We start from the raw sequence: 16,797 nt of genomic DNA, 5'->3' as shown, positions 1-16,797 counted from the left end.
GTGTTTTTGATAAAAAGTGTTAAGATCTATAAATGTCAGCTCCAGCATCGAGGAGACAAGATGAGGGGGGTTTTCACCCTCACATGGTCTTGCTGTGTACAGAAATAGGAAGCCTGCATGGATAATGTAATATGAGTAAAAATGAGTACATTGCTTTGTGCAATAGCCCAATAACCACCTCATCTGGAAGTAGAGATCTAGAGGGATCCAAATGAATTTATCCTGAGGTGTGCTAGACAAAGAGGGAGTAGCCTCAACCATTCCCCCTGTACCCACTGACCATGACACATGTGACCTACATAGCATCAGAGCTGCCCTTACTGTTGTTTTGTTTGCTGAAAGGGAAAGAATTTGTCCAGAATTTAATGCAGTTAGTATAATTCATGCTGGATGTGTCTAAAAAAATCCATGCAGTTGCTACTACCTCAGTGTTTGATGTATAAACTGAATACTGAAGAACCAAATGAGTACAAAAGGTCCTCACTGCCAGTGTGATACCAGACTACAGAAATTCACAGTAAATAAGCTGGTATACTCTTGCTGGTGCTGCACAACATCTCAGCACTACCATTTCCAATGGCTCAAGAATAGCACCATAATGATGTTTGGGGGATATTTACTGGAAAGACAAGGCAAAGCTGAAGAAGTTTCTTCAAGGATTTTACATTTCACAGGGCTCCAAAGGACTCACTAAGATTGTTTTATGGCAAGTTCATTAAGAATAAATTTATCAAAATCATATGTGCAATGCTGGCTTTTTAAATGCTTGAAACATTAATTTATAAAAAAGATTCAGAGAAGATCAACCAAGAGGAATAATTTTTTCCTGGATCCTTGTTACCAAAACTTTTCTTACTTGTAGGAATGACTATATTTTCTGAAGTAATACTTCTTCAATAAGACCTTCTTGAAAAGGTAGAATTTACGTCATTGTTGAGCATTGTCAAAGATGTTGTTGAAGTGGGTGGTGTTCATTCCAGACTAACCAAATTCAGGTATTACACTACATCCTGATCAGCACTGCTGCAAAACACTGCTCGTGCTAATGTGGCCTCCTTACACTTTGGCTTTTGTTGCAGTGCTGAGGAAGCTTTTCCTTCTGCACAATGAAGGGGGCCTGGCTGGAATTTGGGTACTTTGCAAACATAAACTGTACATTGAAAACTACTTTCTGTTAGCTAACCCACTTCATAAATACATATATACAGAATAAATACAGCTGCAAAAGTTCGGTAGTTTCCCTGTGGATGAGGTCCACATCAAGAGAGCTAAATTAAATAGGAGTACTCTAAACCAAGCAAATGAAGGTAGCTGAATAAAATCAACATTGGCAGACTTTTCTTTAGAAAAAAAATTCCTTGGAGTTTCAGTCAATACAATGAATTTTTCTTGGAAAGCATATTCCATAGGGAAAAAATGGTGTAATTTCATTTTAATCATAATCTTTTAACTAGCATTCTCATCACTGTCATTATTTGCTATTGTTTATCAATAAAAGATGCTATTGTTTATCAATAAAAGATACTTTCATTTACTAAAACCCTAAGTAATTAAACCTCAGGAAGAAAATGCTGCTTCTAGAAATAACAACTCATCACAGAAACAAATGAAATCATGCAAACCACAATGCACTCATTTCTAACTGTGCACTTAGGATATCAGCAGAGGATGAAGATGCAGCTGACTTGGCACTACAGCGTTGGCAGGGGGAGTAGGAAAGGGAGTTACAGGGACATAGTTTAAGAAAGGTAAAAACTATCTTTCTTTATGCTGTTGCACCTTCTCGTGGATTTGATCACCAAGTACAACTTACTTTTGTTCTGCTCTCAGCAAGAGAAGCGCTCTGACATTATTACAGCTTAACCCACATCTCTTCAACGAGGTCAGTTCTCTCCAGTCTTGCCACAACCAGTTCAGGTTCTTCAGTCTTCTTTTTCAGAACTCACTTTGTGCTGCTCGTGACATGCTGTGGCCCTTACAAATGGGGAATAGAGCTGCTGCTGCCTCACTTTTGAAATAAGATGTGCCAGCACCATAGCAAACTTTTCCAGGAAATTATCAAGCAAGACATGCTATATAATTTCAATAAAATCCTGTAGCTATATAATTTCAAACACAAAAACTCTTCACATGAGCTGTGGTTAAGCAGAGACAGGCACACAGAGCTGCATTGAATTCCAAAATATACCAACCAAACCTGCCCCCGCCCCGGCAATTTGCCTGTCTTTAAATAAATGCCACTTCCTTGAAACACACTGATGTTGTTTTATGTTTCTCAAGTCCTCTAGAGGACGTCTTAGAGGGCAGGCTATTGCATGATGGGCAGAGGATGGGCACAGTTTTACCATTTTAATGAAAATATTGTGTCGTTTCTCGCTTGAGTTTTCACTGAAAAGCAAAATAAAACTCTCTGGCATGTTATTTTGGGTGATATGCTGTGCCTTCCTGCTCCATGAGTGTTTACATCCTGTTGGAAGTTAGTCAGCAGGTACAGTCCTAATACAACTGCTGTAACCTTCCGCTTGTTCCAGTATGTATGCAGGATTTTCCATGCACCATAACAGCATGTTTGATGTCTTTATTTCACTACAATAATATTCCATAAATCACTCTGAAAGCAGAGGGTCCAAACAAAATTTTGGGATTAAACTCTCAACCTACATCTTGCAAGAGTTATACGCTACAGTATATTGACTCAGGCTCTGTAATATTATAAAATGTTGAAAAATCCCACTTCATAAATACAAGTATTTTGTCAGTATCTATATACTTAAGTTTTAATGACTTTTAAAATTAAAGGAAATATAGTAAAATAGGAAAATCTTTCCTGCTTTTCCTTTGGTATATTTAGTTTATTCGCCAGACCTATTGTATGGTATAGAACAAACTGAGGAGGAATTGAGGGATCATAACACTGAGCACTAAACAAAGTGCAAGCATCTGCAAGGATGTGCTGAGTTAATAGCAGTGTGGATACTCACCATGTGAGGGAGGACTTAATGTCAATTTGTCAACTCCTTTTAACCACACTTGGCAGTGACAATTTTCTCCTTTTATTTTTACTCCACCAATCAGTAACTGTAAAAAGACCAGCTGCCAGTGCTTTGCAGGTGTTCTTTTGTAACAAGATAACATTAATTAGGTATTTAAATCTGTAATTGCTATTTATTTCCTTGACTTTCTGCATCAACAATTTCTTAATGCTTTCTTTCTGCAGCCTTTTTATTAGGTTCTATGCCATTTGTTCCTTCTCACTTGCCTGCCTCTCTTCTGTTCTTTCCTGTGTATGTGGTCATTTTCCCACTTGCTTATTATTCAAACACAATGTTCAGTAAATTTAAGCCATGAAAATATGTATCTTTTTACTGAAGTATTATTTGAGACATTTACTGTGTTTATTAGTGCAGTCATAGAATGATGATGTTCTGTTTTACTTCATGCTGATTTGATTACTAGATTATCCTAGGAACCAAAAGAAACCAGCAAAGAGTATAGAGGTAGAGACTGATTTAAATAGGAATTAAGAGGGTGCTAAAATATGCTTTTAAAATCACTAACCCAGAAATATTGAAGATAGTTGTCGTGTTTACCAAAACATTTTCAGCATGTTTAGTCATCCCCTAAGCCAGCAAGCAAATACGAGTAAGGATGCATCTAATACCAATTGGATGTGAAACAATATTACCAGATTTTCAATTTTAGTATGGAAAAAGGTACCAGCCATAAGAAATTAATTTTGCCAAGGAGATAAATGGATCTGTGTTTTTTAAAATCTCATCTTTCATTCTTTGTCTTCCTCAGCATTTTCTGTTAATTCTGCAAAAAGCTGAGGTAACAGAAAAAAAGAGTGAGTGAAAGGTGCATGAGAAACACTCCCAGCAGCAGGATTTTGTTACCACTGACTTCAGAGGAGCAGGAAGCAGCAGTAGCAGAACCCTGAGCTCTGATGGCAACTCAGATGGACTCAAGGATCAGGTGAAGAAGATATGAAGGGAACTGCACCTGACAATTAATTATTAAAGGGTAAGAAGGTTCCTGTCTGCCTGGCAGGAGTAGAGATCAGTGGCTTGCCCACAGCACTTACCTTAAGGGACACTTCATATGCTATTTCCCAATCTAGGAGCTAAAAGCACTACAAAAATACCTCACGGAGCCATGACCCATGAATGAGATTTGCTAGTAGAGCAACCACTGAGTGCCCCTCTTTGGGTTGGCCACATCATGACATGGGGTGACAGCTGACAGTGTGTCTGTGTTACCTGTATAGAAGTGCTGTAATTGGAAAGCAGATCTACCTTTTGTTACCAGCGAACTCTTCCACTATCATTACAGAAATGACCATGAGCACCATGGTATTTTCCAGCAATTAATAGCAAGTTTCTTTTCATCTTGTCTGCTGCTGTTGACACATATCAGGATGGATACTGAAGAATAGATTCTTAACAATCTTTGCCTTCCCAGGCTAGCCATTAAAGGCCCTTAAAAAAAGTATGCATAACTTATAGATACTTTGGTGGTTTTACAAGCAGGACAAATGCATGTCTTTACATGGCTCAAACTACATATCTATGCCAATTAAATGCCACTATTCTTTCCCTGGTGCAGTAACTGACACTGTGCCAAAAACCAACTGTCTAGCAGCTTTGACTTCTGAGTTTACCATTTTTCTAAGCTTAATATTCCAAATCCTTAAATCCTCTGACCTTCTACTTTTAATGTAATTCCATCTTATACATATGACTCTACAGCTGCTTCTCAGCACTGATCTAATCCTATCAATTTTGCCTATTAAGCCACTAGATGTATTTCCTTCCATAGACCTACTACAGGATTGTGAGATGGTGACTAAGAGGTCCTTTTGTCACCATGACTCTTGGCTTGTTTCCCAACACATTGATTCATGCCTTCTCCATAATTTCATTTCGCTATAGATTTCTAGTTCTCCTTGATTTCAGAGCTTCTTAAAGGAATATTTTATCAATTTTAAGACCCCCTCCTTCTTAAAAAATGAGCTATATATAAGGACATGCATAAGGGAGTGTAATGTTATAAATAACTCAGCTGATGGGACAAGCTTTCTAAACCAAAACACAGCTTAGCCTTCCTGCCACTCTAAGCAGCAGGATTACTATTACTTCTGAAATTCTATTGTCTCAGTGAAGTCCTGCTACCTCCCTCAACCTTAATTTTTACATTTGTAAAATAGCAGAAACAGTATACAGCATGTTTTGTCTTCAAGGACAAACAAGGGACTGCATTTCTCTTATTTTGAGACTAAATCTTAACTAATTTCACAGGGGGAAAAGGAATACTGTAATGAACTTCTTTGCCAACCTGAAATCTGAATTACCTCACAGCATTCACCACAGCTGGTCTCTCAGAGACTGTTAGTTATGCCTTTTTTTCTGATATCCTGACTTGTGTGGCTGATAGCCACGTCAGGATTTGAACAGTTTCAAATATTCTCTGAGTCAGCTAACCACATGCATCTACAGCTCTACTCATTTCCCTGGTTCCAGTGACAGCTGTGTAGCTCTGAAATGCAAACCAGAAACAATGTGTGAAAATGTGTGCAATCCACAGCAACTGGAGTCAGAACAGTAGGGTTTTACTCTCCCCATGTGCCTCTGGAAACGAGGGGGGACAGCATGGAAGCAGTAACTTCTGCTCCCTATTAAAATATTTTGGTCATCCTACCCTGATCCATGCCTCTGTGACTGCAGACAAGGTCAGGAGTCTTCATTCTCAGCTTCTGCTCCAGGCCCAAAAGAACATCCTCCATAGCCCTGCACTGATTGTTTTACTTGTGGGCCAGCAGAGAGCAACGAACAAAATTTAATGGGGAAGGGATGACACCGAGTAAAGAGGAGACAAAATGCATATTCAGAGATGTGCAAGGAAGACAAATGTGCAAAATATAGGAGCTGGAGAGCTGGCTGGTTACATGCCTTGGCATTTTCTGCATAACTGGAAATTTATTGCACATATCCAGGATGGCTGTATCCTGTTCCCAAGCTCCCAGCTTATCAAGCCTGGCTGTGCAGCCCTTGCAAGTCTGAAGTCAGATCTGAAGAATCAAGAAAACATATGCCATCTGTCCTAACTGCTTGAACAACAGAGATCCAGGACTGTAGAGAAGGGATTAATGAAAAGAGGAAAGGCACTTCACTGGTGAATTTATATTAATTACAGGCAAAGGAACTAAGGACACAATTTTCAGGTCATTGCCTCTCTTCTATTACAGTGGCTGTAGGGGCTTAATCCTCATCTATCTTGACTGCACATTGTGTGGGTTAATTGGCATTTCTGCATAAAATATAATATATGAAGTGTGCTGGTAAATTTTAAGAGTCCTTATAAAAGTATTAACTGCTTAGAAAATTAGTAATATATTAATAACTTAGTTCTGAAAGTCATGCTACATTTAATCATTCATTTTAAATCACTTCAAATTCCAGCAATAAACACCTACAAATCACCCTTTCTGAGAATCAGCAAAAAGACAGCCAGAAGCTAAGGAAGATTAGCACTTGGAAGAAAAATAATTGACTCGCCACTCTATTATGCTTCAGGCTTCTAGACTGGGATTTACTCAGAGAAAAATCTGTTTAATGGACCTTCTGAAGTCTTTGTCGGATGCCATAACCTGGGGGAGAGCAGGCTGTGGCTCATCAGGCAGCTGGGGGGACAGGAATGATTGACTCCTTGGTTGACTTCTAGCACTGCTGCTAGGGTGTCTGGTGCCCCAGCACAGGGGTGGCCTTGGTGGAGCACCCAGCTTTGGTGCAGCACAGCCCATGCTGCCCAGTCCTCCCACATAGCCCTGGGCTCCCACAGGTGCTGCCTTCCTGCCTCCCGTGCTAATGGGCCAGCAGGGCAAGGGGCAGGGGTTCCACTCCCTTTTGCAACTGATGATAAATGAGGGATGCACTAATTAAACATAAACAAGTGGAGTCACATACTTCCAAAGAAAACTGCACATGGCAATGCCACCTGTGAGAACATGCCAGGAGGGAGAGATGCCACAGGGATGAGCAACAGCTGCAGCCCATATGCTGCCCACGTGCCCGGGGTTCTGGAAGGCACAGTGGGGCTGTCCCACAGTCATTCACTTTGGTGGACCCTCGTAGGTGTCATCACATATTGAAGTTCTTTTCTGTGACAGATCTCCCCAGGGGAGAAGTCATTTTACTCCAATTGCTTTGCATACATTCACATAGCAAAGACTTATTCCTCCTGACTTCACAATAGCAGACAATTTACAGAAGAATGTGCTACATCTACCATACCTTAAAGTTAACCCAAGGGCTAGATGTCCAGGAGAGCATTATGCAAAATTGAGGGCACGACTAAAAAGAAGCCAAGCCATCAACCCTAGGGAGTCTGGAGACCATGTTCTGGCAGGAAGGTAGGAGGCTGGTATGATATTGTGTAACTCCTTGGAAGTCTGAGTGATGTGGCCTCACCTGTAAGGCAAACTCTGCTGTGTGGAAATCTGGCCTCCTTGTGCACATGCTGTGTGGAAACCGAGTGTTGCAAATAGTCAGCATTCTGGCATGCGAGAGTTTCGGGCAGTGGCATTTGCTGGCAGCAAGATCATATCCATCTTGCCAGGCTGGGAATGGGGAGAAAGGAATACCCCATCATGAAAAATCCTTCATTCACTTGGCAGCTGTTCTCCTTATGTACCCTGTGGCTATGCTTACCCTACTGACACTCTGCTAGAGAACGCTTCAGTTTAACATGCACTGTTTATTAACACCTTTTCAAATCCTAGTGTAAACCAAGCTGTGAAAAGTTTGCAGTCATGAGCTGGTTAAAATTAACCCTAGCATAAGGTCTAGGGTTTAGCTTGAAAAGCTAACAGCATATAAATCAGACTGTCATTGTACCAGCACAAAAGCAGGTGCTGGGTGATTGCTCACCATTTAAACACTGCGTTAGGTATCTGGATAAAGTGTATTCATTTTTCAACAAGTGCTTTGTTTGGAAATACTAATATAAGCTAAGCAATTTGTAATCTGATGTGTTTTAATTGGACACCTCTGATACACAAATAGTTTCAAACTACTTCCTTCTACCCACACCTAGCCTGCTCCTCACTTAAAGGAAGACTGTCCCAGCACCCCACCCTTGTCCCAAATACAAAGCAATATCCCTGCAGAAAAAGAGCAAAGTTACCTCAAAAATTCAAGCAGCTGCCACCAGAGGACACTTCCCTTTGGCATAGTTTTACAAAGGCCTCTCCTGTTTGAGGCTTTAAGATACCTACTGCACAAGAAATCCTGCTTTGCTGGGAGAACCTCTCGTAATCCTTTGGCCTGCTCCGCTAGGAAGCCTGCAGGAGGGCAGAGCAGGGGCTCTTGAGCTGAGGGCTGCAGGAGGCTGAAGAAAAACATCATGTCAGAGAGAGCCACGCGGTGAGAATGCAGCCCAGAGGGTTCAGGGCAGATCCAGCCTTTGCAGATGGCCTGGGACAAGGCTCTGCAGCTCTTCTGACACATAGTGCAGGCCATTGCAAACAGACTTAAAGGGGCATTCCAGCCTTCTAAATTAGGGCCTGAAATTCATCATCAGGCACATGCTACATGCTGCTTTAGTATTTTGTATCATCGTGATTGATTGTCAGTGCAGTTAAAGCAATTAATACATTTCTGAAAGGTAAGGTCAAAAACTTAATATTTTGATGTGTCCCAGTACAAATCAAGAACTTGGCAGCTGAAGCAGAGGATTTTTTTTGTCTGCCAGCAGTCAGTACAAGGTGTTTCAGAAGAGTATATAAGACCTTTGCAGCCAGCATATGAAGGAAACATTGTGTCTTCTATTCTCACCCTGCACAGGCTTTAGATTTCTTCCTGATCTAATGGAGATTTTTTTAAATACCTAAAAATACCTTTCAGAGAGCTTTGACCATAGTTAAAACTCTGGCTATTTGTTCTTTAGAGAAACTCTGACTATCACTTGTCAGTCTTCATCATTTTCCTCATGCTGGAGGAATACAAAGATTTTATTAGCTGCCCAGTGTAGAGCCTCATTACTTTTGTGTGCCCATTCTTCAATGTAATTGAATGCCACCTTGTTCTTTCCTGTAAAGTACTGCAGACAGAAAGCTTCAAGTAAGTTCATAATATTATTTTTATCTACCATATTCTTATTTATGTTCACATTAAAGCAAATATATCTTGCATTTTTAACTTGACTCCACGTAAGAGTTTTTTTCCATTCCCTTCATTCTATTCCCATCTTTTTTCGATTTACCTTTTTTTCTGAAACTGCTCTAACTCCCTTTGTGATATCATTTTTGAAATGTAGTTACGGAGACTATGCTGCTGATGCTGGAGTGTCAATACAAACAATGACAGATTTTTTTCCATCTCAGTGAATTTCCTATTCTTTTCTTCCCCTTTAGTGACTTGTTTGCTCTTCTGGCCACCAATGCCCATTGAGAAACCTGCAGTGATGCTTCATTTTAAGTTGTAAATTAGTTTGGACTCCTATGAAACATATGGTTAGTTTAATTTTTCACTTCCAATCTACAGTAGATCACATATCTCAGCACTGAAAAATCTATTCTGTCTCATCTGAACAACTTCAAAGAGACCATTTTAAAATATTCCACTCTCTTTTCATAAGCTATGCTTTCTCCTAGATAATTTCCTATATGATGATTTCCTAGATAATTTCAGCTTCTTTTCTGTTGTGGAAGTAAACTGGGGTGATAGAAAGGAAACATAATTTTTAAAAATACCTCTTTATTTACCCTTATATTACAATTTCACAATATAAATATGCAAGAAAAGGATGAGTTTGGGGGAATTGTAGAGTAAGTCTTTAAAGCTATTTCAATACTAATACTGTCTTTTTTGGCAATTATGGAACAAGCCTGCTTGCAGTAAGAATTTTCAAACCTTACTTAAACATTTATTTAGGAACCCCACTAAGTCAAGTGTATTCAATTAATATGCTTTTAAAAAAAATCTGGCAAATAACTTCTTATAAGTTACCTAAATTTAGCATAATGATGCTGTTTTATTAATATATTACTGGGAAAATTCTGATAGCTTCAGTGATACCAGAGCATATGTGCTTACCCTCCTTGTTTGATACTTTCTGGCCATGTCAGCTATGACAAGCCTTCAATAACACTTGTGTGAACAATCTGATCAAAGATTTCCTTGAAGCTGAGAATTAAGTGCTTTGCTCTACACAAAATGAACTGCTCAGCAGCACTTCTCATCATGAGTACACTATGCAATTCTTTTGTGGAGCCAGTTTAGCAGAGCTGCCTAACTGGCCACAAAAGTACTTCTATCAGATGACTGAGCTCCTCCTATATCTTAATTTCAGCTTTCAAAAATTGATTCTGGCCTTTATTTCAAGTACATTCCACTGATGTCTCAAAACAGAAGGTTAGCAAGCTACTTAAATGCTTACAACCATTTATCATTGTGTCAGGAGGAGAAATCTGTAAAAAACATTAAAAAATTATCACTTGATTAAGATGTAAGAATAAGAATGGGAACGAGAACTAGCTTGAGAGCCAAGGAATATGAATTCATGTTTTTATGTCTGTGAAAGGAACACAACATGACCTTAGACAAATTGCTTCATATCACTGTAGTTCTGCTTCCTCTCCAGCTGTCAAACAGGGATAATTTTAGTCTGCAGAACAGGAAAAAATGTAATTTCCACAGTAAATAGGTAGTGTGGTAGTGTATGATATTACTGGCAGAGTCCTAAAGTCCACTAGGACTCTTGGTAATTCGTCCTGAAATTTGGATCTGTTGTGCCTCCAAATCTTTTTGGTCTGTGCAGAATTCAGGCACCATTTCTAGCTTGATCTTGCATTTTCAGTGGAGGCAGGATCTGGATCTGCTCTTCAGTGTTCCTAAACTATCCCTGGGACCTGCCTGTATGGCCCTTAGAAGTGTTTCACTGGCTGGCACACTGCTTGATAGACTCTGCCTCCTGAGCTCCCCTGGCATGCTTGTTAGAAGCACCATTACAACCAAGAGAAATCTATTCAAATAAAGCCCCATGTGCCTCCAGAAGCATTTACTCTGGTCAGTCTGTGCCACTCCAAAAGACTGTATTCCAAAACCAAAATGCAGACAAATGGCAAGAGACAGGTTTTAAATAACCTTGGGCCAAATTGCAGCAATACTGATTAAAATAAATACATGCCTTAGAAACACAGAATTGTTAAGGGTGGAAAAGACCTTTAAGATCATGGAGTCCAACTATGATTAACTACAATTCATTAACTATGATTTTGGAAAGTGAAGTGACTTCCATTTTCTCTTCTTTTCTTCACTCTCTCCAACACTTGAGTTATAATAATGATGATTGGAACATAAAGGAAAGTATTTTTACTTTTAAATTTTTAAATGGTCACTTAAGTTGCCATAATGACACAGTAGAGAGATTGCCTGGTTGATTCTAAGATTTGTGGAACATGAGAATTCTGTTGAGGCAGTTCTTACAGTAGAAGCTGTGAACAGACTTAAAACATACACTGCAACGAAAAACTGGGGACAGAATTTTCAGAGTTGGTAATTAATTAAAAGTTGCTCTTCCTTCTCAGCTCCTATTTAAGTAATTTATCAGTTTAAGTGTTGCATGACCCATGATTTCTGCTTTTTGATAGAAGATTTTATTAAATCAAGAATGAAATAGATATAAATTTCAGCTCCCTAATCCCAATTTAATTTGGTACAATCAGAGAAAACCACAGCCCTTCTGTGTTCCACAGTGCCAGGCTGGAAGTGCTCGCAGCTCTCAGCAGTGCCTGGTGCAGAGCAGATGCCCTGACTCAAGGAGATGGAACGAGCTCCTCCGGGAAGCAAAATGCGGCTTCCCCGGGCCTGAGCAGCAACTCCCACAGCCCCTGGCACATCTCAGCAAGCATGCCACAGGATGGTGGGAATGGAAGGGCTTTGCTTTTTGTGAATCTGTTTTATATTTGTCTCATTTGCCTGTGTCTAATCTTACCCCTTCCCCACAGAGGCAGGAGGACTGGGCTTTTCTGGGAGAGCCTGGTGTCTCTGTTCTCCTATCCCTCTGGACTCTGGGGAGTGTTTAAAGTCCAATGGTAAACTCTAGACTGGCGTATCTTTTGAAGGAAAAAATCAAAGCATTAGTAGATTAAACAAAGCATTTAATGCCAAATACTGTATTTGAAGGAAGGTAAACTGTGTAAGGATTTATCTTTTTGGTATGCTGACATGATGGTGGGATGGATTTTTACACACTTCCAAAGAGCTTTGCAAAACAACTATTTAACCCTCCAAGGAACAGAAGGTGGTAGTGTAATTCCAGTAGCTTACAACTTCTCTGAGTATCCTCACATTAGCAATCCATCCGGTTTTGTAGGTCTTTTACAAAGAGCTTTGTTAACTGCACCAGATACCAACAAAATTATGTTGCACATTCCTTATGCATGCATGTATCCACCAGGGAATAAAGCTGCTGCAAACAAATACTCTGAAAACTTTCTTGAACAAGCAAACCTGCAGCAATTCTTTCTCCCTCTGTTAACCCAATACAGACTTTTATAAGACTTGTTTCAGGCATGTCAGTGTAGATGTCCTTTCTGATGAAAGGAAAATATTTTAGATGGTAGTTCTCAGCATTCAAATTCTGCTGTTAATTTATAACTCTTATTTTTTTTTCTAAAGACAAGGAAAAGATAAGGAAGAGACATGGAAAGATGGCTTAAAAATCAGGTGACATGATGAGAATAGGATAAAGAGCATTATTAAATAAATAAAGCAGCAGTGGACTGATATACATTGGGGGAAACATGTTGACACACATTTTCTGACCAGTGTTAGGGAGTGCTAGAAAGAGCCAGGCACAGCTGTGAACTTTCTGGATCCCCACGCATTAATGGAATTCTGAAAATTTTACTGTAGTTACACAGATGGCCACTGAATTTTTTTGTTTGGTAACCATTAAGCACAATATAACTAGTACAGAATGCTAACCTGCATCAGCTTCTATTCAACATTACTGCACTTGTGAGACCCTAAACTTTAGAGCTCTGTTAGACCTGATGGACCCAAGTCAAGGAGCACTGCCTCTTTACCCATAGGTTCCACCAGCAGGCCCTGTCCTTCGCAAACCTCAACTCCCAACAGACAGACCTGAGCTGAAACAAAGCCATGACTGTAAAGCCTTGAGTCCCCCACCACTCAGTGTTACCTTTCAGGGACTGCTCTGCCTGTGCTCAAGGCCCACTCTGACACAGCATGGCTTGGTGACCTGAACCAGCCTGCTGTGACAGCTCTAAGACCTGCCCTCCTCCCCTGGCTGGGGACGTGCCAGACTGCCCCTGCCACTGGCCCTGCTGGCACCCAGAGCTCCCAGATCACCCTTTCCTTGCTGCACCCTGATTGATGCAGATGTACACAGTCACCTTCCAGAAAGTTTCAAGTCTGGGAATACAGCCAATGCTAAACAAAACCAGAAAATATATTCTCCCTTGTATGCACCTAAATGCTGCGTGCTCACCCTACGGTCTGTGATAAGTTCCAGGAATAAGCCCATGAGTAAAAATAATCAGGGTTTATGGAAGAGTAAGGAATGGTATTGTAAAGCTATGGTGGGACAAATATGAGAGATTACATCTTTTATAGAGCATGGATCCACCTTCAAACTAGAAACTGGCAGTCTGCAAGTGAGGTAGGTCTATTTGCCTCTGATTACAGAGTGTCCCTGGCCCTGCCACCTGGCTGAGAGAAATCAGTTCCTTCTCTCCTTGCAGTCTGGGGGCACTGCTAAATGATGCTGTGTGCCAGTCTCTGCAGAGATCTTGAAGATTGATGGGGTGATGGAGCCTGGAACGGAGTTGATTCTGCAACCATAGGAAGCCTGTCTGCCTGCCTGCAGTATTACTTTTCCTCCATTAAGTGGTTCTAGCATCCAGGCTAGCCAGCTTGGCAACTTTCAGGCCACAAGGTTAAAATGCTTCAAAACTTGAGAAAACATTAGCTCTTTCTGTTTTGAAACCTCTCATTTGAAAGTGATAGTTCTTTGTGTCTGTCTGACTTGTCTCTACAAGAAATATCAACTTATAATTCATCAAGAGAGAGAAAATGTGACCTGAAACTTGCTGAGGAATATAAGATCAGCACTATTACAAATCAATACAAGTTACTTTCCTGATTCATAATGTGTGCCAGGTTACAATCCCCATGGCTGAAGGCAGCCTGCCTAATATATTTGTCTAGTACTTGAATCCGTGCCCAGCTCTGCAGAATATAAGATTTAAAGTTAAAAGTAATAGTGAGTTTTGAGGCTTGTTGAGAGATTTCATATTGTCATTGAAGTACACAGGTTTTTAAATGTGTTTGGATGTGTGCCCTAGGAAAAGTCCTAGTGATGATGGTGAATGAGCAGTACTGTTTCCAGCTCGGGCTCATCATGGTCAGCAGGGAGCGTTTCCTGAAGGGTTCATATCTGGTGCATCACTTGCACTGTGCCCGGTGTGCCTTAGACAGGAGGACTGAGTCCTGCACCTCTCATGAGTCAGTCACCTTTACATTCCCTGCAAATACAGCTGACAGATTTTTTTTTTCCTTTTTTTTCCTTTTTTTTTTCAATCTGTATTATTGGTAGGTTTGGGATAAAAAATATTTAAACTGATTTAAGACCTTCCTTCTGATTTTTGACTAGTTCATACATCAATGCTTCACAGAAGTTACATAGTTGGATAAAGAATTTACCAGAGTCTCTAGGCAGCTTTGAAGAGGACTAGTATTTTGAGCAGTCCAAATGTTAATTCAACAAATCTAACCAAAACAATTTTACTCTTATTACAGGAAAATCTTGCATAAGCCTAGAGCAGTTAATTTTTTATTATATTTTTTACTTTACAGCCCAGAATTTAAGGCACTAATTAAAAGTGTAAATCTTTATTATTTGATTTAAGACATTTGGGGGACAAGATCCAAATCTAAAATTAAACATATTTTCTCAACATTCTCTTCTTCTAATTGTTCAATATAGCATTTGTACTGCATAATCTGTCAGGAAATATCAATAAATATGCACACAATTTGTATGACAAGAAAGCTTTTGTGCTGTTTGTTTATTTTATTAAAAATAGTAGCATTTTACTGCAGCAGAATAAAGAATTCTTGCAAATGTTAGAACTCCTGCATATTTTGAATTTACATATTGTACTGTTTCAAGCAGTGAAATATATTAATACTTAACTTCAGAAGTGCATCAAAGAGACAACATAAACTTGTCCCTTTAAGTGGGAGACAACAAAAAGCCCTTTATGTATTGTCACTTGCTGGGAGACATGGAAGCATTAACAAGACCAAACTCATATTTTATTCTTTGCTTGACAAGGCAGCAAAGGAAATATTAAATTTTTTTGCCATTTTTAAAGGCTACCGCATTTCTGCCTCTTAGAGAAATCTATCCTATTTAAAGCAAATACAAAACCCACTGAGCTTCCTTAACCACAGTATTAATAAATTCTTGGAATACATTCAAACATCTGCTTGCTAAAAAGCTTGTGGCAGAGAAAGGAGTTTCTAGCCTTCAGCTGGGGTGGTGTAAATGACCACAGGGAAGTCCTTAGCTGTTTTTAATGCTTCAAATTTCTTTGTGGGCAGATTAAAAAAATATATGAATATTTTTAAATTTTCATGTTATAAATGGAGTCTACTTAGATGTCTAACAACTTTGAAATGACAGTGATTCTCAGCTGAAATACCACTGCCACTACTGGTACAGAAAAATCATTTGTTCTGCTTGTTTTATATCAGGAGATTTTGTGGTTTTGCCTCAATTCTGCAGCAAGCCATTATTCTTACATCTCAATTGTTAGGGTGGGAAGGGACCTCTGAAGATCATTATCTAGATATTCAGTAGTACCAGAGCTTCCAGATACCCCATTCTTCCCTTTAAATATCATTCTTGCCTTTTGGTTGTTACCCCTCAGTATTCTTTCTGGACCTTACACATCCCAGAGCAAGCTGTGCCTGCTGCCCGGGCTTGTAGCATCCTCTTCCCATACAGCTCTCTCTGGTGCCACTCAAAGATCACATCCCAGAACTACACCTCTCCAGCTGATGCTCTGCCTAAGTGCTATGACCTAGATCAGTGAGTACTTTCATACCAACACTAAGCCACGTGTTGGTGGTGTAATCACTGGTAAAAAAAAAGCTGTGCCTATGCTAGGACATGTTTACCAACAGAGATAATTTGCATTTTACTGGCACCATTTCCTAGTATGTTTTTCAGTATATTGGCAAAATCTGGCTTTTATATCAATACAATAAGCACCCTTACATAAGCACAACAAACAGAACTAGTCAAAGCGTGGCTTCTGCAGCTATACCTAGTTCTGTGGGTGCAATTGTACTGGCCAGAATGCCAGGTCAGAGTGAGGGCTTTGCTGTATTTGCAGGGGATGCGTTACAGGATGTAACAGCAAAGCCTGCTTAAACTAGAGTAGCACAGTTGATTCTTCTCTTGGTGAAGCAGGAAACAAAATTAACAAATTCTGTCTTGGCATGTTATACCTAGTGGTGCATACTAAAAGTAAGGCTTTTATGGGCACATCATCTGTGAATAATGATGTCTGTTGAGTGTACTGTGTATATTTTGATGATATGCCAGTACAACTTAAAAAAATGTTGTGCCTAACCTGCCTAATTTCTGTTTCTCATCTATTAAAAACACAATGTTGATTAGTTTAGGTTTCTATTCTTCTTGGATAAATTAGATTTTTAAAGAAATCATAAAAACAATAAGAGATGAGTTAGGAAAAATTGTTAT

This window comes from Fringilla coelebs (genome assembly GCF_963513975.1).
Source record: "Fringilla coelebs genome assembly, chromosome: 7".
In the NCBI taxonomy this organism is placed as follows: domain Eukaryota; kingdom Metazoa; phylum Chordata; class Aves; order Passeriformes; family Fringillidae; genus Fringilla; species Fringilla coelebs.
This window is presented reverse-complemented; position numbering follows the sequence as displayed.